General features: G+C 34.8%; 1 protein-coding gene across 4 annotated transcripts in view; it reads right to left on the bottom strand.

Moving 5' to 3' along the window:
* CDH12 (cadherin 12) overlaps positions 1 to 23,325 on the bottom strand; it is a 1,103,355-nt gene that overhangs the window by 450,314 nt on the left and 629,716 nt on the right. For 2 of the 4 annotated variants that reach the window (XM_055112489.2, XM_055112491.2), the window contains one exon: positions 15,070 to 15,215. The gene's annotated coding sequence lies outside the window, so the exon portion shown is untranslated. Of the gene's footprint in view, positions 1 to 15,069; positions 15,216 to 16,122; positions 16,418 to 23,325 lie in introns of those variants that run through there. The other 2 variants (XM_034960250.3, XM_055112490.2) reach the window with 2 other exon arrangements.

Genomic DNA, 23,325 nt, shown 5'->3' with positions numbered 1-23,325 from the left:
AGCTTTAAGCAGCATTGTTTCTTTTCTGATTAGTCAGCTCTTCTGTTTTATTCTAAATTAGCTTTCATTGCTTTTTGTGAAGATCAGGTATTGGTAAGGACTGCTTATTGCATTTTCCTAATCTGAAACTATGATGTTATTATCACTTGTTCCTAAAATACATCTATACCATAAAAAGTTTGGGGCAATTACTTTATTTCTGGCTCAATGTCTCCCAAGATGATCTCAAACACAAAATCATTACTGTTAATATTTATAAAGTCTCTCAAAAAGCATGGATTTTTCTAATTTATAAATTTGTATGCTTCTTGCAGAAAATCCTTAAACCTTTCTTATTTTTTTCTTTTCTTATGTATCAGTGTGAAATCAATTTGAAAGTTATAAAAGGCTTTACATGGTGCTCTTCACTTGCAAATTGGTGGGACCACATTCATTATGATAAAAATAACAGTAAAATAAGTATGATTTTATTCACAACAATATTATTCTTAATCATATTTAAAAGAATAAAAGGATAATTTACTTATAATTACAACAAAGTTCTTAGCAAACCAGGCAGAATAACTTTTTTCATTACTAAAATATCATAGTGTGTGTCTGGGTGAGTGTCTCTATGTAATTACCATCTGTGTCAGTGTGTTCATTTCTAGCACTTCAGTAGTCTCTCTTTTGTACTTCTGTCAGTCACCCCAAAAACGTACTGATAGTGTTGGCTAAATGAATAATGCAATAACACTTTTATTCTACTTGCATTTTATGTAATAACTAATAATGTTAAAAAAATGCTTCAGATTTATTTTACACACCAAATAAGCATATTGTATAAACATGTTACATACATGATAGTTATGTTATCTGACAATGTTAGAAACAGGCATTTCTGACACTCTTCAATATTTTTATTTTTATGTAGGAATCATAACAAATGCCTAAGGAACTTAATGTCTACAAAACTATTTCTGCTGTTTAAAAGATACCTAGCAACTGGAATGTTAAATTTGCTCTATTTGTATAAGTAGTTATGCTGTTGTCAGATTGAGATGAGTAACTCCAGGACCTATGAAAACTCTACTTTCTATTCCTACATGACTTCAACAATTCTGCTCTGTCTAGTAAGTGATTTATGCACAAAACTCAAGGCAAGTATTTGAATACATCTTACACTTTCATTGGTAATGGCTTTATGTGGACAAAAATGCTATCAATTCTGAATTTTCCTTTCGGAATGCAAAACCTATGAAACATTTCAATAAATATAACACAAGCAGAATCACCCTCTTTACCAATCCTCAAGATTTTGAAATGTTTAACAGACCTGACATTTTTTATTTTTATTTATTTATTTAGTAAAAAAAGCAGATAGGAAAATTCGGCCTATTTTTTGTACTTAGTATGGGTCACTAGAGAGATAGAGAGAGTGAATGGTCTTTCAATAACCTCAAACTACAATGTGTTCAAAAGGGGAAATTGGAGAGGCACATGAACTTGAATTCTGATTATAGAGAAAGTGCCAGAGCACCCAGCTCTTCACCTGGGAGTACAGAATTCTTAAACAAGGAAATGCTTACTCAGATTCCTCCAAATATGGAACAAACCACTTGGGGAAGCAAAACATTTTAACTTTACTGGTTCTTTTCAAAATAAGATCACCAAACTTCTTGAATAGGACACTAATACAACAGACACACAAACAAAACCAAAGACAATGAAGAGACTCTATGTTGATACATGTGTGGCTACTTAGTCATGAGGGTTAGATAACTCAGGAGTCTGTAAAAACTAGACTAGAAAAGACCAGGAGAGGCGTGAGGGTGGGAGATGGCTGGTAGCTTCCTAAGTTCATATGTTGTTTAAGACCAAGGGTAATATAAACACTATCACACAACAAGCTTTACTTTGTTAAAAGAATCCGTGTGAAGCATTCATCGCTTTAACTAAACTTTTGTGTTAACTGTTTTCATTCCCCGCTGCTTACCTCTGGGCTGAGTTCCTCTTTTCATGCCTGCAGATCAGAGCATAATTGGACCTGCTCTTTTTCCCTAAAATATTTTCAAGAACAAAATGGCTTAGCATCCCATACAGAAAAACATTCCTGATGTTTAATTATACTTCTCAGTAGATGTAGAATTGTGGGATATTAAACCTGTTTACTTTTTGTTTGACAAGAGATATGTCTCTATTATTTTTCTATTATGTTCCCCCTTGGACACTAGTCACAACATTTTTCTTTGCATTCTTTTTCTCTCTGCCTTTCAGATGTTTGCCTTTAGGGGCGCTGACAAAAAACATTTTATTTGGTGGATCTGCATTAGAAATCACTTCTTTTCCTGACAAGCTATTTAAAATGTCACTTGTGCCTTGTGAAGGCTTTTAGAAAAATACAGAGACCTGGACCCAGATGACCCAAACTGTGTTTCTGCAAGGATTGCAATTTCCTTTTGAGGATTATGGTTCCGGGGAAGATTGCTTCTAAATATCTGTGAGAGAAATACTTTCCAGAATTATTGCTGTTGTTTACTCTATATTGATTTTTAGAGTATTTTACCTCACTTCATATAAAGGACAAATAATAAAATATCATTTAATTATTGTAATATTAAATATAACAGTGTAATTTTTTCTCAAACACAAGAGATCAAAGTGTATCTCTTCAGGATGTGCTTTTTGACTACTGATTATCAAGTACAGTATAGCCAATTTCAGTTGTTTGTTCTACCAATTACACTTCTCTGAAGGTCAAAAAGCCGGAGAATAGGAATTAGTGTAGCTCCCCTATACTAAATATCATCCAGTTATGAAATACAAAGCTATAAGAGTGGTGCTTTTGAAGAAAATTGACGTGTGAGTTAAAATATGCATGTTCATTGGTCACAAATGGATGAGAAATGTCGCCCAGTTATTACACAGAAAAGAGCTGATTGAAAATAGGTGACCTTTACCAAACATGTGTGAACAATTTCCACTGTTCATTAAAGTACAAGATATCTACATCATCCATAAGGTGGATATGATGTTGGAAATGCATTAAACAGATTTCGGTGGTTACTACCATGATAAGTGTTTTGAACTAATCTAATTGTTACTATACTTTGTGTTCTCTGACATTTCATCAAGGGGACATAGGGAAGCAAAATTCTTTTCAGAATGTCAGGAATTTAATTGCCCAAGTAGAAGGAAGAAGCATTCGCTTATGAATAAATAACTATATTTTTAATTTGAAGAAGATCACTAACTATTCTTTTTACAAAGGATTTGGGCACATAAGTGCCTGTCACTGGGAATATAGTAGTGAATGACACAGGCATAGAATCTGCCATCAAAGAGTTTGAAGTGTGGCATTATTCAATGATGTAATGAGTTATGTGATTGGATTATAAGGGACATAGAGTGTGCTATGGAAACTGATAGAAAAAACATTTGCATTCCACTTGTAGGGGCCAAAAAACACTTGTATGAAATGTATCTTGAGTTCTGAAGGCCAATAGATCTAGTCAGACAAAAAGTCAACTTACTGTGACAGACAGCAAACATGAAATCTCAGACATAGGAACCAAATGATAGCAACCATGGCTGGGTCATAGACTGCTTGAGATTAGGAAAAAGCAGATATGATGCAGCATCCAAACCTCACATTGAAATGGATGCAGCCATATTCACCATATAAAGATGTGGAATCAACCTAAGTTTCCATATCTTAAGATATCTAAGATACGGAATCAATCCATCACAAAATGACTGGATAAAGAAATGTGGTGTATATACAAAACGGAATACTATTCACACATAAACAAGAATTAAATCATGTCTTTTGTGGCAACATGGATAGAACTGGAGGCCATTATCTTACGTGAAATAACTCAGAAACAGACAAATACCGCATGTTCTCACTTATAAGTAGGCACTAAATAATGTGTACAAATGAACATAGATAATGAAATGATACACACTGAAGACTCAGAGCTTGGGGGATGGAAAAGTGTGAGGGAGGATAAATAACTTAATGGGTACAATGTATATTATTTGAGTGATGGATACACTAAAATGCCAGACTTCACCCTATGCAATATATATTGCATATAACAAAATTGTACTTGTACCCCTTAAATATATACAAAAAAATGGGTGTCCAGTGGGGGTTTTAATTATGTCTTTAAAAAGCAGGGAAACTACAAGAGAAGCCTTAACATGGGGGTAATAGGGCAAGCTTGTATTCAGAGATATCAATTTTCTGTCAGTATATGGCATTATCTTGTGTAGAAAAGGAATACAGTAACGCGGCCATAAGGCAAGTGACAGATGAAGGTGATAAGAACTGTGGGGGAACAACGATGGAAAGCCAGGGGAGAGAAAGTTAGAAGGCAGGATTGAAAGGACCACATGTTAATTGGATCTGTGGGAAGTGAGAAGTGGGAAGGCAAAGATGTTTGCTGGATTCCTAACTTGACACATTGGGTGGATTAGAGTGCCACTTACTGAGACGGTAAAGAGAGAAGACAGAAAAAGTTTTGAGGCGAGATTAGGGAATGCACTGATATCTCCCTCCCTCTGCCCCTCCATCCCTCTCTTTTCCTCCCTCCCTACTTTCCTTCCTTCCTTCCTTCCTTCCTTCCTTCCTTCCTTCCTTCCTTCCTTCCTCCCTCCCTCCCTCCCTCCCTCCCTCCCTTCCTTCCTTCCTTCCTTCCTTCCTTCCTTCCTTCCTTCTTTCCTTCTTTCAACATATAGTTACTACCTCTGTGACAGACACTGATCTAGGTGATGAGCCTGCAGCAGTAAACAAAGCAAGGTTCTCATCTTCACAGAGCTTACAGTCCCATTGGAGCAACCATCAGCAGGTAAGACACAGTAAATTTGAGATGAACAATGAGGAGAAAGAGATAGGGTGGGTGATATTTTAGGTAGAATGGTAAGAGAAAACTGAAAAATTAGTTTCAGCTAGTATTAGCGACAACAAGCTCTGCACAAAAGGGTCAGAGTTTTTGCCAGAGTTAACCCTTAGTATTCTATCTCTGAAATAAAAAGCTCAGAAGTTCTCTTCCTAAGAATGTCAATGGTGTTAAATTTAAATAGCTCAGTTTGACTTTGATTATCCAGCAAGAGTAGAGGCAAAAAAGTGGCCTTTTCTGTTAGGTCGCAGTCAGGAGGTAGGAGGATGTGAACACTTGTCCACGTCAGTACTAGCAGATATGGCCATCCATATTCTTCACTTTTCGTGAACTCTGAAACTGAAATACATTCATTCATCTAATCCTGCAATACAGAACCCCTGAAAATCACCTATGGATTTATAACTTTGCCAAATTTATGCTCATTCAACTTTATTTGGTTCAAAGCTCTACACGTGAACTTTCATATATTCTTGGCACAGCATTTAGGTAAGTGACTTTCTCTCCCTTCAACTCCACTAAAACTTATTTTCTCCTATAGTATACATATTTTTGTTTTTCATGTGCCTTTTTAAATTTTTTAAAATTTATTTTTTAATTGACACATAATAATTGCGCATAATTATGGGAAACAGTGTGATGTTTCAACATAGGTATACGATGTGTAATAATCAAGTTAGGGCAATTAGCATATCCATCATTTCAGAAATTTATCATTTGTTTGTGGTGAGAGCATTCAAAATTTTCTCTTGTAGCTATTTTGAAATATATGTTATATTAACTATAGTCACCATGCTGTGCAATGGAATACTAGAACTTATTTCTCCTATCTAACTGTAACTTTGACCAATTTCTTTCTATACATCTTTTTCCCTCCGCCCGCCACAGCCTCTGCTAACCTCTAATCTACTCTCTACTTCTATGGGATCATCTTTTTCAGATACCGCATATGAGTGCAATCATGAGGTATTTGTCATTCTGCCTGGCTTATTTCACTTAACATACTGTCCTCCAGGCTCATCCAAGTTGCTACAAATTACAGAATCTCATTCTATTTTATGGCTGAATAGTATTCTACTGTGTATATATACCACATTTTCCTTGTCCACTCATCTGCTGATGGACACTTAGGTTGATGCCATATCTTGGCTGTTGTACATAGTGCTGCAATAAATATGGGAGTGCAGACATCTCTTTGACATACTGATGTTATTTCCTTTGGATACAGACCCAGCAATGGCATTTTGGGATCATATGGTAGTTCTATTTTTAATATTTTGAGAAACCTTCCTACTCTTGCCTATAATGACTGTACTAGTTTACATTCTCACCAACAGCAATATGAATTCCCTTTTCTCCACATCCTTGCCAGCACTTGTTACTTTTTGCTTTTTTGATAATAGCCATTCTAACTGAGGTGAGATGATATCTCACTGTGTTTGTAATTTACATTTCCCTGAAGATTAGTGATGTTGAGCATTTTTTCATGTGCCTGTTGGCCATTGTATGTCCCCCTTTTGAGAAATTCTATTCGGATTGTGGGATAAGAACTCAAACACACAGGTTTAGAAGCAAAAATAGACAAATGGGATTACATCAAAATAAAAAGCTTCTTCATAGCAAAGGAAACAATCCACAGCGCAAAGAGACAACTTACAGAATGGGAGAACATATCTATAAACTATGCGTCTGACAAGGGGTTAATATCCAGAATCTATAAGGAACTCAAACAACTCAATCAAACAGAAACATAGAATTCACGTGTTTTTGTTTTGTTTTGTTTTGTTTTGTTTTTTGTTTTTTGTTTTTTGAGACGGGGTCTCCCTCTGTCGCCCAGGCTGGCATGCAGTGGCGCGATCTCAGCTTACTGCAAGCTCCGCCTCGCGGGTTCACGCCGTTCTCCCGCCTCAGCCTCTGCAAGCTCCACCTCTCGGGTTCACGTCATTCTCCTGCCTCAGCCTCCCGAGTAGCTGGGACTACAGGCACCCATCACCATGCCCGGCTAGTTTTTTGTATTTTTAGTAGAGACGGGGGTTTCACCGTGTTAGCCAGGATGGTCTTGATCTCCTGACCTCATGATCCGCCCGCCTTGGCCTCCCGAAGTGCTGGGATTACAGGCGTGAGCCACCGCGCCCAGCCCAGTTCACGTGTATTTTTTTAAGTAGCTGATAACATGTATTTCTATTTGAAGTAGTAAAAAATAAAATGTAAAATTCAGACTAGAGCAGCAATAAATCTAGCTTGCCCTTCTGAAAATTCTTTAATGAGTTCTCATTATTCCTGGGTTAAAGTTCGCACCTCTTACACAGGCATCAATGAAGCTGCTCTTTTTTACACATTCACCACTCCATTGTCATGTTCTATCAAACTAATGTGGTGCTGGAGGGTGTCAGGAATGCACCCAACATATCTCTGTGCTTTAGCACATAGTGTGATTTCCATTAGGAGCTAATGGTCTCTCTTTTCCTGTCTGTCTAAATTCAAGCTATTCTTTAATTTACAGATAAGGGAATTCCTCTTGGCCTCTCTGTTTAAGTCAGGAGCTATTTTTTGTGCATTGATAGCAGTCTGTACATATGTTCCATGATGGCAGACCACAAGCATTGTGACTACTCGTTCTTTATTTCCCCTCTCCCACCATCAGGCTGAGCATATTATGCATAGGAACTAGGCCTTGTCAACATGTATCCCTAGCATCTTGCACAGCACCTAACACTTAAGAGGTACACAATAGTTACTGAGTAAATTCAATGGACGAATGTCAATGAACAAATATGGTTGAATCTTACACATTAAGATTTTATAATGTGTTAAAACGTTAACAACAAAAGCAAAAGCAATTGCCTCAATTCTAATACAACAGCCACAGAAATTAATTTGGAATATTCACTCAATCTTGGTCAACAATATTTTCTGAGGATAAACTCTGTAACAGACACTATCTTAGGTACTGAGTTGCAGCTTTGAATAAAAGAAACAAAAAGCCTGCCTTCATAGAGCTCACATTCTAATAATGGGGAGTGGGGAGAAAAACAATAATCAAATAAATTTAAAAGAATATGGTTGCTAAGATTTTAAACATTACAGAAGAAAATAATAGAGAAGAGTAATAGGAAATTATGGGGGCAGGTTTGTAATTTTTAATTTATATTACCATAATGATGGTAATATAAATTATCCAAAATTTATATCTATATTAATGAAATATATTTCCCTCTATTATTTATAGATTTTAGCAATAAGAAAGAAATATGGCAGTTGAGATTAGAAAGGGAGAAAAGTTTAAATAAAGAAGAGAGATGAAATCAATATCCTTGCAACTCAGTTTTGGGAGAGAAGAAAGTTGAACTGACAAATAAGAAAGTCTTAAGGCTACATTGCTAGAATAAAGAGAACTGAGATGTTACCAGAGAAGTCAGCATTTTCTGATAAGTTTTGAACTTCAGTATGGAGTTATCTTGGGCAATGCTATAGCCAAAAACTTCTAGATATTGGGAAGGGAGACTGGAGAAGCAATGAACACCCTGTCCCTCTTAATTGCAAGGAATTAAATATGTCAGCGATACTTACCTAAATATTTTGCTTTCTAAGACATCCAACTATTCTATGTCCAAAATAGTTATGTAGAAATCAACAATAGATTAAATATACACACAAAATTTTATATTATATATTAAATATAATATACATATTTCTCAATTTTGACCTGGTTCAGAATTTTTCATCACCTTCCTGAGATGGGAAAAGCTTCTCAAGAAGGTTGATCAACATCTGATTCAGGTGAGCTAGGCAGTGAGTCTCATCCTGTGAAACGTCCTCCAGTAGACCCTAGTCCACCCATGGCAGCCATGGGGCAGAGTAGGGGGCAGTGGTGATATGAGAGCAGCATTTCTCATCACCAGTAGCATCAACCTTTCTGGCAGATTGTCAGAAATGCAGAATCTTGAGCCACACTCTAAAACCTCTAAAAAAGATCCCCAGATAACTTGCGTGCCCGTTCTTAAGGTTTGAGAGTTGCTGGTCTATAGCAGCAGTGTCCAATTGGGGCTACATAATAGAGTTACCTGGGAAATTTTTTTTTTAAATCCCAATAATTAGGCCACATTCTTATATATTCTGTTTTTGTCAGAATCAACTGTATATGTCTCAAACTGTGGTTCCTGGTTTCTTTTCTACAACTGAAAGAAATCTACCAAAGTTTTGACCTACTAAACCCACTAAGGTTTGACTTGTGAAATCAGCACTCCAGGAATGAGACCCAGGAATCTGCTTCTTTATTTAAGTCACATAGCAGTTGATTCCTGTATGTACCAAAATATAAGGTATGGCTTCGAGGATGAAAAATAATGGATTCCACTGTAAAAAAAAAAAAAAAAAAAAAGAGTTTCTCTATGTTTATTATTTGAATCAATATGCAAAGTATGCAATGGAATACTTTTGCATATATACACTGGTAGTTGATAACTTTGTCAAAATTTATAATTAGAGGTTTTAAATACCATAGAAAAATATGGATGAATTAGTGAGTGTGAGGAAATAAAAATACTGAGTCTCTCCAGAGACAGACATTTAGATAGTTATCTTCAAGACATTTAAAAATATTCTACCACGGTCCGGCGTGTTGGTTCACACCTGTAATCCCAGCACTTTGGGAGGCGGAGGTGGATGGATCACGAGGTCAGGAGATCCAGACCATCCTGGCTAACACGGTGAAACCCTGTCTCTACTAAAAATACAAAAAAAAAAAAAAAAAAAAAAAATTAGCCGGGGTCATGGTGGCAGGCGCCTGTAGTCCCAGCTACTCGGGAGGCTAAGGCAGGAGAGTGGCGTGAACCTGGGAGGCAGAGCTTGCAGTGAGCTGAGATTGCGCCACTGCACTCCAGCCTGGGCGACAGAGCAAGACTGTCTCAGAAAAAAAAAAAAGAAAAAAAAAGAAAAAAAAATTCTACCAAATATTCATTATGCTGATAATAAAAAAATCATGCAAGATGAATGTTTCTCTTCTAAATAAGCAGTCAGCAAACTTTTTCTGTGAAAGACAAAATAGCCAATATTTTTAGCTTTGCAGGCTCTACAATCTTTTTCTGCTCTACTATTCAACTCTGGCTTTGTGGCTTGCAATCAGCCATTGACAAGATGGAAATGTATAGCTGTGGCTGTATTCCAACCAAACTCTATTTACAAAAACAAATCATGGGCTATTTTTCTGGCCCCTGTAATACCAAGTTAGATTGTTGACTACCAGTGGTCAAATGGAACTTCTTTTTCAAGACTTGTTCAATTCCTTTCAATGTACGTAAGAAAGAGTCAAAGTAAAGAATTCAGTTGCTAATTTAGTCCTCATGACAAATAGGATGGTTTCTCTAAAATGGCTCCTAAGTTACATTCTTTTAAGAAACATCCACTTCATCTGTGTAAATCCAACAGGACCCCCAAAAAAGAGTATGCCCCAAAATTCAAAATGTACTTATATAAACACAGTGTTATGAAATTGTTCCTGGAAGTTTTGCAAGATCCACGTGTTCATTGTTGCTTAGGAGAGAAAAGATCTCTAATTTTTGCTACTTTACAGGTAAGGTGACAGCTAATAATAAGGTTCCCTATTTATAATAACAACTATCATTTTCTGAGGACCTGAGCAATTGTGGATATATCAATTCCCTCCTTTATTTCTCAGAACACTACAATAGGATAGGTACTGTGATTGGCTCAATTTTAAATAACATAAAAACAAAGTTTAGACACCTTAACTGACTTGTCCAAGGCCACAGAGCTAGAAAATGCCCTCAGCTGGATTTGAACCAGGTAGTTGAACCTAGAACACGTACAGCCACTAAACATTACTGCCCTATCCATTGTCTACCAGAACTATGAACATGTAAGATACTGAGTTAGTTGTAATATTTTCATTTGTAAGGGAAATAGATGTGCTCAATTTGAATGGATTAACAGGACTAAAACTACAGAGAAAAATGTGAATGTGAAAAATGGGGAAGTCTCACCACTGCATAGTATGCCTGGAATACGATATGGGATATCAACCCAGGATAACACAGTACTTCCTCTGAGAAGCACTCTTTTCTTCTTGTGCTTAGCTATTAGGGTAAGTTAGAAAATGTGTCTGTTCTTACTGACCTAAGGCAATTAACCTCTTTTCTTTCTTTTCTACTGGCCTCATTACTGCAGCTTATTCATGATTTCCACAGACTGTCCTTTCTATGTTTCTCAACTTCTTTTCCTGGCCACTAATGCTGAGGCTCCACATGGTATTTCAAATTTAAGATAACCAAGTCAGATATTTGTTATTTCACACAGAACATTTTTATTGGCGTGGTTCTCCTGGAAGGCCACATGGTGGCCATTGGCCAGTCTAGAGAGGGCTGTCTTAGACCTTGGCACATTCATTTCTCATCAAATCTACTGCGGCCAGTAGAGCCTAGACACATGGTCATATTTTCTTGGTGGAAACACCTATGCATTGTGAACTGTTACCATTACAAGCTCTTCTACAATATTGTTCTTTATAGATCATATTCATTCTTTTGGAATAGTAATACAGCAGGTAATGTGTACATATACTTTGTGTTTTCTGTTATTCTTATACACAATTAGGATAAGCCAACCATTTTCCAACAACCTGGAGAATTGAAAGTATGCTGGTTGGTTGTTGGAGATTATACACATATATGCCTTGATCATATTTCTAGTCATTGTGGAACCTGTTATTTACAGTATCTGGTACAATGTCTCTCTTTCCAGATTTGGGAACATGTTGGAACACAATAAATTATCATATTTTATAACCATACAACCTAACTTCTAGTTACCATCTTAGTACATCCTTGGATATGACAGCTAATCATATTAAATTTTCCAGGTCACCTCTAATCTTATAACATCCCTCCCTTCTTGTCACAGGATTAGATCAAATATTAATTGAAAAATATTACCACAATATCAACATGATTAGCTACACCAAACCTCTGTGGACATATGGGAAAGTTTATGTAAAGTCAGCATAGCAAATAGGCTGCTGAATATGTAAGTCTGTTTTTTCTGAAGTCCACTTCCAACACTCAATTCCAACAGTTAGTTTCTCTACCTTTTCTAATATTGTGAATATCTTTCACTATTAACGTGAGTTCCCCTTAACTTCCTTTTAATCGCATTCAATACAATTAACACTGAATTTATATCTCTACATTTTATTTTATTTTATCCTGAGAGTGTGTCAACCTCTCTTGGAAAGATGTATATATTACAAATACTAAATTTCAGTAGAGACTTTGCTTACAGTAGAGTGCTTTTTCTGTCAGTAGTAATCAGAATTAGCTGGAAGCAAAGACTTGCACACTAACCTCTTTCAGAAACTAAAAGAACAAAGTACATGCTGGTTTCCAATACTGGTGGTGATGGAATTTACAAAATCATTTATTTTGTGTAAACAAGAGTTAACCTGTTCTAAAGGTAATATGATTACTCTGTACTATCTTAAAAATAGTCTTACAATATTCATGAGTATCATGTCAAGTGCCGGAAACAGTCACCATATATGAGGTAACAAAATGGTATAGTATAGAGTGTATGAGTTTTAAACACAGCCAGATCTGAATTTGAGTTATAGGTTCATTACTGTGTGCCCTTGGCCCAGTTACATATGCTGTCTCAGATTCGAGCTTTCCTTCTGGAAAATGAGGGCAAATAACATCCATGTTAACATTTCAACTTTCATATGTTTTTATATTTATCATTTATTCATATATAAAAAGTTTATAACTCAGCTATCTGAGTTGAGGAAGCATGTGAGCTAGATTAGATACTGCCTATCTCTAGTGTCTTTTATGGAACATATTACTTATTGAGGAGCAAGTTATAGAAGAACTTGAAGCAAGTTTTGTAAAGTTTTAAAAGATTATTTTATTTAAAATTTGAGACTTCCTACTCTAAGTGAGGTTATCCTATGAGATGTTTTCCCATCTTACAGAAGAAATAAACTACCCTCAATCAAATGAAAAATGGAATTCAATATAGATTAAGGAGGCAGATGCTAAGTAAAATAAACTGTTACTAATTCTCAGTTGAACCCAAGATTTTCTTCATCCTCTTATCAGTATATTGCAAATTCAGACAACTATGACAATGGTAAAACTCCTTTAAGCAATTGCATTTTTAATTTTTTAAATTAAATTTGTATTTTAAGTTCAGGGGTACATATGGTGGTTTGTTATATAAGTAAACTTGTGTATTGGGGATTTGTTGTTTTTTGAATGAGAACTACAATTCCCTCAATTTTTAAACATAGATATTTCATTAGACAGTAAACGCAACCTTCAATGGACGTACTCTGGTCAGACACTTCAGTGGTCAATACATCCAACAAAAAAGTTCATTGGGTCCGATGCCACCATCAATTCTGAAGTTGGCACAAGGATAGAGATGTTTTCAGCGACATGCAAGTTCGCTAGTACCAAGTGTGTGTCCATTTTGGTTAATGTTGCCTCTTTCTGTTTATCAAGTTTGCTTAAAAAAAAAAAAAAAGAAGCCAAAGACCCAGGGACAGTCACTGTAGTCAACACATTCTTCTCTCAATTATCTTTAATTCTATTGAGAAATCATCTCCCCAGGGAAAAGAGATAGAAGTCTCAGAACAAGAGAAGTAGATAAAAGTCTTCAGGCTTTAGCTACAAACATACTGGTAGCCAAGTACACATCAGCCTTTGGGAACCTTGAAAATAGTTTACTCCTCTGGAAGAAGCAGTAACATCGACATCAGCCTGAAAAGCTCTCCAGAGAATTTCAGAGTGATAGCCAATTATTAGAAAGTGTTCTGACATCTTTATAAAATGTCCCATCTCAAGAGATCCATAGAAGAAAAGGGAAGTCAGCACTTCAGGAAATACGAGTGCTCACTCTGAGAAGCACACTTGAGATACCATTATAAGTCTTTATACAAAAGCAGCTAGATATTTACATTTTGATTTAACAATAGAAATTAATTGTTAAAAATCAACTTGTTTCAGTATTATATGTGATATTTTAAATAATGTTTATTTCATTATTTGAAAACTTTTATATCATACAATATCAAGGTAAGTGATTGCTATTCTTCAGTATTTAGAGTGCAGACTAATAGATCACAGAATTATAGTGATATAATTATTTAATTACTTTTAATTACATAAAAATTTATCATAATATGGAGTAAAACCATCAGGCTATATTTACATGCGCTTAGTAAGGTAGAAAAGAAAAAGTTCAGGTAATTAAACTTTGGAAAAAAGTTGCTTACAATACCTTTCTAGATATTTTTAACAAGCTTACAAGAAAATGGGTAAAAAAAGAATTAATATGGAATGGTTTAATCTGAATTACCTGGATAATTGCCCTAAATGATATAGGAAATGTAAGCTTCACTTCAATTCATTATATCTTAATAATAAAAATGAAATAAAACATAAAAAAGATTTTTTTACAAACACATAATCTCTTATTGAAGAATTCTTTCAAAAACAAGCATTTTAGAAAGCACTTAATTTTCCTTTGCTTTCTTTTTTTATTCATGTCATAAAAGAAATCCACTTCTGTTGAATAAGAACTATAAATTACATGAATGGTATAATAAGTCTTCTAGTTTCATTTTTCTTAATACTTGCATCAGAAACTATAACATTTAAGTTTTAAGTTCCAAATGGATACTATTAAAATATTCAGGGATTTAGTCCTAAATCCTTAAACCAAAAGGGAGCTCAGGAATATTGCTAAAGTAGAAAGCTGCACAAAATCTCAACTCGCATTTGCAAATTTTCTTTCCATCTGATTTAACTTTGAAGTTTTCAGACTCAGATTTTACTATATGACATCAACAAATCACTTCAATCAAAATCAATTTACCTTGGCAATGCACAACCCTCCAAATAGATTATTAAAAAGGTAAAATGAGAAATTAACTATTTTTCATGTTCCCTTTTATTTTCTCTGGATACAAGGCAGAATGAATGTATTTCAAAAGACATTGCCCTGAGATATCATTATCTCCAACGCCGTTTTCACTCCAGGAAACTTGCTTATAAATTAAGCTTTTCCTGACACAGTCACTTGCTGCAGTGCAGAATGTCAGTTTAGTCAGTTAGAACTTTCAATGCAGAAATTCAGTGCCATGCAGTCACCCGGATAAAGCAGCACTTACCTTAATTGAAATTTTCTCTGTGAACGAGGTGAGAAATCCGTCAAATCAACCGTGAATGGGGTGGGGAGATCGAAGTTTTCAATCAACACCCTCCAAGTAGCTGCATCCTGTGCTCCTTTTCCCTGTTATGTTGAGCTCCTCACTGTCTAAGGAGAGAAAAACATCAGCTGAAATCCTCCGAGGTTCCCAGTGAGTAAATGAGGACTAAGCGATGTTTCTGAACGGGAGATTCTCCGTGAGCGTGCTGCGTTTGGAGGCTCCCTAACACTCTTGGCAGGTCCCTGGAGCCAGGCGCTAATCATTGACCTGATTAGCAAGAACGCTCCGGGTGCGCAGGCAACACACGCCGAGGGTTGGTGGGTCTCCCGGGAACTGGAAAAGGCACCAAGGCCACTTGGGAATCTTGTCTTTTCCAGCCTAATGGATGAACAACAACTATGATTATGATTTGCAAGGAGATTAGCTGCCGTGCTAGCCATCGCAGGACTTAAACAATGTGCTTTCTCCTGCTGTTTTCCAAGGTGCCTTCGTGTAAGATAATAGGTACAAACAATTAATAGACTGATAGAGCTGATTTGTAAGACAAGCTTAAAGCTGAAAAATGTTTAAAGCGATGTGATCAAAGAGATAGCTGCACTTGTCTCTGCCGCTCGCCTGCTACATACTTCGACCTTTGTCGAAGTAAAATGAATTTAAAGGTTTATTACAGCCCTCCAGAGTGCAACTCTCTGAATTTATAAAAAGGAAGTATTCATACTAAATAAGCATATTTGGCAGATTGCTACAGACACTAGCACTCAAACCACGGCATGAACACAGCCTTGCTTGTGTAGTTTTCCAAACGGCATTTTCAATTAGCATTACACTTGCAAAAAATGTTTGCATTGTACCATTAACCAGAGTAACGTAGGAGAATACAGCACTACACCTAACCGAATCATCTCTTTGATTATCTGTTGAAATACTGATTTACTAAAACAAAAACAAGCAAGCATATGAGAGGATCGAAAATATCTAACAACTTTTTAAACGTAGTTATGTGCCGTTACCAACCTGCTGGTCCCCTTCCGTCATCCGTTCTTTCTGCCACTGACCACCTTCTCAGCACTTCCTCATCAAGTTCCTAGTTCCCTGAAGAGATCTAACTCTCTGGAAAAGGTCACATAACTGAATGCCAAAGCCCCAAATGGTTAATTTTTGACAGCTCTCACTTTTGCAGGAGAAAATTATGCAAATAACATAAAAAGAACAGATGAAAAAAGTAATTTGCATGTCTTGAGGGTGAGAAAATTCTCATTGCCAGAGAGAAAGCTGACGACTGTCCTCTCACAATGATCCTGAGTGATATGTTCAGCACTTTTGTTTTTTTCCAGTGGGTCTCACTTGGGACATATGGCATTTCCTTGATGTGTGTGTGCGTGTGTGTGTGGGTGCGTGTGCTTGCGTGTGTGTGTGAGAAAGAGAGAGAGGAAGAGCGAGAAGCTATATTTACATTGTGATATTTATATATATCTTAGAAAACCCTCAAATTTCAGTAGGCGAATGCACTAAGTATAAATAATAGAGAATCCGTTTGCCTTATACATTCCCAAATATATTTTTAAAGTATCTCATTAAAATACAAGCTCTTGGTGAAACTTTTTGGACAAAGTAAAACTTCAGGGTAACTGAATTGCTGTTACTAAGGCAGGTACTCATCCTACTCTGAAAACGGAGACGGCCCTGCAGAAGCCCCAGGAGGCGGGGCTGTAGCCTCCCATGCAGAGGTCTCTTGCTCCCTCAGCTGGTGGAGGGTGACAGCCAAATGTGAAGAAACCCAGTCAACCACTTCAGGACAGGGAGAACAATTTTTGCTGCTGTAAAGCAGGAAACCCATCATCCAATTTAAGATTGGCATGAGAGTGTTATAGTAGAAAAGAGGCTGCTTAAATCGAAGTAAATGCACCTTGAGCATAAATTGTAAAAATAAGAAAATGTAACTGCTAATTTCTCCTGAGAGGGTTCCAACTAGTCTTTAACACAATACTTGTAAATAACAGTGGGATAGATTCCAGGGCTCTAATGTGTAGTTGGTCATGCAATTAAAGCACTCCGTTTCTCATATTGGTCTAAGTCCCATTCTGAGGATCTTAAATCGTGAACTATTTTTAAAACTTATTAAAACATTAAGACAGGGCTTATTTTCCTGAACCCTGCCAGCCAACCCGCAATCATCATCACCAACTAAAACAGGTGCACACGAAACTTTGTGCCATAGTAGATGGGTTCTATCTGGAAACTCCAACTCCATGAGACTGCCCTGATGACATTTCCAAATAACCAGCCTTTCTGTTCTCATAAAATCCAGAGGTCTTTCAAAACCCTGAATGGTTTCTATAGAGAGTATGATGACTCTTCAGTAGTTTTTTTAACCTATGTTGGAACACTAATTGATTTTATGTGAAAGTACACATAGGAAGAACAAAGTAAAATAAGACCATTTTGTTGGAGGAGTGAGGGGAGACCGTAGTCACATGCAAATAACAGGTACTGTCTATTACATGCTTGCTATGTAGTAAGTGACTGGCATGCACTTCAGCTATAGCTATCCATGAACCCCTTAGTCCAATTCTGTTAAGCAGACATTATAATATTTTATTTTTTAATTAATTAAGTTAGGGCTCTGAGAAGTTAAGCAAATTTACCAATGTTGCATAGTCAGTGCAGAAGAAACCCACCACTAAAAGTCAGGTTACTGTGACTATAAAATTAACAAATATTTGGAAGTTCCCAAATGTTAAAACTGATCAAAACCCCTACTTCCAACAGAATGGGAACATTTTCTAGATTTTATGATTAACAAAAATCATTTTCACATCTTTAAAAACCATTTTATAACTGATAAACTATTGTAACAGTTCTGCTATTAAAAGTTATGTATGATTTAGCAGAAAAAAAAATTCACAAAAAAAACTTTAGGCTAAAAAATAGATTCCATCCAGAGCTTCCAAATATATAATTCCATTAGCACAAATTACTCAATTTCAAATTTTTAAAAATCCCTTCTGCAATTCATTTGCTCTCCCACTCAAATATAATAATTATTGTTTTTTTAAAACAAGAAAATAGCTCCACTCTAAGTAAACGAATATCTCAAGAACAGTCATAAAAATATATTAGGCCAAAATTATGATGATTTTTACTATCCTAGTTCTCCTAGTGGCATAATGTAATAGCAAAGCTCAAATGTACTAGGGAGCTAAAGTTTATCTCTGATTTGTTCATGCTTTATCTACAGGTTTCTTAAAAGTCACATGAATCCTATCATTTCATATGGCTCTTTGAAATTCTCAGACACATCCATAACTTTACAGAGAAGCATTGTGACCACACTCTTTCAAGATGTTTAATAAAATAAATGATGAAAACGCAAACTAATGCAACATTTAAACTTTGCCAAGAACTTATTCTCTCATTTGATTCTTATGGGAATCTTGTGAAATAGGTTACCATAAGTATTTTTCTCATATGTTAGTGATGAGGAATAAAAAGAACAAGAGATTGTCCTTTGGTGTTTGATAGTGGAAAACCTAATGTCTTCCTTTTTATGTAAGTCCTATTGCTCCCCACTATGTCGAACAAATATGTTTATCTGAGTCATCTTGTTGTCAAAAAGGATCTTAAGTGGCTATATAAACAGAAGCCAGTCTTTCTTCATTTACTTAGGTTTGTTCCAAACAGTGTAAATTGTGATTGTGATTTATTGAAGAAAAAATTACTCTGAGCTGACAGGGAACTTGTGATTTATGTATACTGGAATAGCAAACCTTAGATTTCCTACAGACTTTTCCTGATCTTGGCTATTATTATTTAAATTGGGGATATATGAAGATATTTCCGAAATATTAGTCTTATGATTCTTACACAAATAGAACCTTGCTTCTGTATACCAATGTAGATTCAGCTATTACCTCCCTACCACTGTTTGTGATGGTTTATCAGAATAGACCTTGAAAAATTACCGTTAATTATTTTAAATGGATCTATAAATACATATACATAAACAAGCCACCTAACTAATAACAAATTGATCTTGCAGCAGCAGCATCAAGCTAATACTATCACACAGAGGTTTGCTGAATGCTAACAGATTCTCACGTATTATACATATTTCTGCTTATGTCTAAATCATGGAGGCTGAATGACTAAACTCACCAGCCTTCAAGAGAAATTTTTATTTTTGATTCCGGTTTCACGCACATATACTCATGAGTTTAAGATAAGATGAAATTTTAGAAAAAAAAGAAAGCTAAACTGGATATCAGAAAACTTAGACTATAGTCAAAATTCTAGCAGTGAGTAGTTTTCTAACCCGAAGCCATTTAAAAAGCTTCTATTTAATAATTTCATTGGAAAATTTGAGGAAATTAAACTATATTATCTCTAGGATTTCAGTCAGTTATGAAAATGCATCTATTTACCTAATAATTTGTGATGTTCTTTCTACCTAATTCAGAAATAATCAAGCAATTAAGAAGGAATTATTGTCTGCAAATACATGTTTTCTCCCTTCTCACACCCTTCCGTGCCCCAAACAACTTATTTTATACTATAAATAACATTATAGCAAGGATGTGTTGATTTCATAGTTCGAGTAATTAAAAAATCAGCCAGAAATTATTGATGTGAAATTGTAAATGGAGTAGATTAAAAAATTGCTAAGGTCAGGAATATTCTTTAAATGTTTTAAAATAATTATAACACGTTTCTTTAAAAGGTCATGGTTATTTTATTGCAACTAGAATGGATGTTAGCCATCCTCTCTATTGTCCTGATCAGTAAAATTAAAGTAAAGGTAATTTAATTAAAATGATTGAGAATTATCTTAAAATTGGAGAGCATACTTAAAGAATGGACACATAATATTAATATATTTTGTGTTTTTAAAAGCACATTTCCAATTTAGTAGGCAATTATTTTAAAATAACAAAAAAGCACAGTGCATAATTAAAAGAAACGAAATGGCTTTTGTAGACATAATTGCTTTGCATTTCAGACCTTTCTTGTTAGCTCTGATTTATTCTATTTTGTGTCTTTGAGGTATGACTATGAAGTTCAAGTAAAATTAGATAAATAATATGTAAAACTTTAAGAATATTAAACTCACTTTCTATTAAATTCACTAAAAGATACTAAAAATTAGTAATGACTAGAGTTATACATATAAAACCCAAACAAAACACATTTTTAGCAATGATTTTAAAATGCCATTAAACAAATGGACATATAAAATAATATTAATGAATAATATTGCTCAATAGAAAAAAATGTTTATTTCCTTACTGAGTAGATAGCTTTACCCTTTTGGAGAGTCAGAAAGGCAGTGGTAGGGTAGAGTGAAATGTGGAAAGATCTGCAAGCACTAATGGGACAACTAGTATCAAATGAATTTCCTGTTCACTAAAAAATTTTAGATGATGAAAATTCTGACTTAGATTTTCTTATTAATTCATAACTATTTAACTATATATTTAATTATCTAACAAGTTATTTCTACCACTAAATACCTATTAGAATAGTTAAAATCAAAAAGAAAAAAAACTCTCATTACGTCAAGTGTCAACAATGATGTGAAAAACCTATAACCCTAAAACACTGTTCATGGGAATATAAAAGGATGCAATCACTCTAAAATACATTGTGGTAGTTTTTTAAAAAGTTAAACGTATGCCTATCGTGTGATGCAGCTATCTCGCTCTGAAGTATTCACTCCAAAGAAAAAAAAGCATATTTCCATTCAAACAACTAGACACAAATGACTGATTAGTCACAATGGCTCCAAACTGGGGAAAAAAAAGTCCGTCAACAGGTGAGTGAATAAACTGTGGTACATTCATAGAATGGAATACTTCTTGGTAATTAAAAGTAGCCAACTACTAGTACACTTAACAACTGGACCACAAAATGATTATGCTGATATAAAACAAGCCAGAAACAAATACATTACTAATATATAATTACATTTCTGTAGAATTAAAAAATATAGAAATTTATCTGTAATGACAGAAAACAGGTAACTGGTTGGAGGTGAATGAAGTTGGAATGAGAAATTGCAGAGGTCACAAGAAAACCCTTGGGACAATGGAAATATTCAGTGTCTTGATTATGATGGTGGCTTCACAGGTGTATATATGTGTCAAAACCCATCTAATTTGCAAGTTAAATATGTGCAGTTTATTGTATATAAATTATACCTCAATAAAGTTGCACAAAACCCTCACATCTTCCTCATTTCTTCTTTAATAAAACAGAATCACAATTAAATGATTAATAGCAGATTATGTCCATAATAACAATCTATATGCCTTTAATTCTGATTTCTATTTTCTAAAGAAACCGCATCGAAGATGGAATAAAATCACCTACTTTATATTTCTAACAGTTTCTTAAATTGTATACAGCATTTCCCATTCAATCATATTTTAAGACAACTTTAAACTTAATGTCCTAGTATCTATCCAGATAATAGTTCAGTAAAATTTTATATAGGGAAATAAGGTGCCATTTCAAATCAAACAATGATGGCTGTGAAATGCTTAATTACCTTTTGACATACATATATCATTGTCCATTTGTTCTTAGCTTCTCCATAATGTGTATGTAAATATTACTCTAGCCTATCTTCAGCATCTATGACACCGCAGGTGACAATAAATTACGAAAAATTATGGGGCTTTCTCAACCTCTAAATGCATTTGACAGGCATGAAGATGAAAATACCTTCTATAACATCATAAAGATCATATTGTTACAGAGTGGCTCTAAACGGATCTTCCTCTTATTATTTACTTATTTACGAAATCAAACTTTTTCTTTGGATTTCATGGTGACTCTATTAACCTCTGAATACCATGTTTCATTCTCCTCTCAGTTATACTGACTGTAATACCCAGTTTCCTCTCATGTCAACTTGCTCTTTTTCACTCTCAGCAAAAGTCAATAATTTGCTGCCACATCATAAGGAATAGGTGACTGCTATCTGCCTTGCTGACTTTATTTCCCTTATTAAAATAACTTAAACTCTCTGCAGTAATACAGAGTTTTAACATATATCAGACTGTTGGTGAGCAGTCTGAAATAACACCTTTACTACCTTCTGTACATCAAATATATAGATTTCAGTTTTTGTAGTAATGGTAAAATAATGGTAAAAATATCACAGATTTGGGTAGTTCACTGCCTAGGATTGCAATGACACACCAACAAAGAGCAATTATGAATCCTTGGGCTCGTTGCTTCACATTTGCTTGAGTTTTCTCAGATGAAAAAAGGTGATAAAATAGTATGAAATGAATTAGTGCAGATGGAGTAGTAAGATTAAATGAGTTAGTAGATACACACTAAGATGATAACTCACAAATGAGCTACCAGCTATAATTATACCAGCTATAATTTTTAGTTAAAATGGACAACATATAAACTATGTATACCCCCAAATAAAACTTTGTTTAAATTGTAATGATTATGTCCAATTGGATGCAGGCTTAATGTATATCACCATTGTCTACATCATGAATCCGTAAGGATGTTTCTACTAAAAAGGTAAAAAATGATACCATATGTTTTTAGAAGGAATGTTAAAAATATAATAACAAAGTGCTGATGGACATATACAGTGCTATATCTCAGGAGAGCAACGTTGACATTTGTAATACAATGGCAAGTGTTTGTACATGCGTATGTGTGTGTGCATGTACATAAATTGCATAAATTGGGTGATTCTACAGATGTTATTGAGAAAATATTGTGCATTGCATCATTATTTATAATAGTGAGATACTGAAAACACTAATGCAATTTATTGATTAGACATAAATATGAAAGTCCCATAAACGAATGCATCTATCATGTTTTAGAAATATATTTTTGACATATAAATTTTCACATTATTTTTATAAAATGTAGATTACATCCCAACATAAGCCTGTTTATATATACATTTTTAAAGGAAGATTATTCATCATGAGAAACTAAATTTTTTTTTCTTGATTGGCATTGTTATTTTGGTGGTTGAGTGATCATTTCTTCCTTGTTTATAAGAAGTGTAAGCTTGAGAAAATGAATAGAAGGGATAATTTTTCTTTAATTTATCTCTTCTAATTCCAATGCTTTTCTGCTTTGTATATATGTTTATATATACAAAGGAAGAGGAGGATAAAATTTAGATAGCTACATAAAATTGAGGTTTAAATATTGTGAATTAAAAGATACCTGACC

The sequence above is a fragment of the Pan paniscus genome, chromosome 4, assembly GCF_029289425.2.
Source record: "Pan paniscus chromosome 4, NHGRI_mPanPan1-v2.0_pri, whole genome shotgun sequence".
Taxonomy (NCBI): domain Eukaryota; kingdom Metazoa; phylum Chordata; class Mammalia; order Primates; family Hominidae; genus Pan; species Pan paniscus.
The sequence above is the reverse complement of the archived record's forward strand: the minus strand, read 5'-3'. Positions and strand labels throughout refer to the sequence as shown.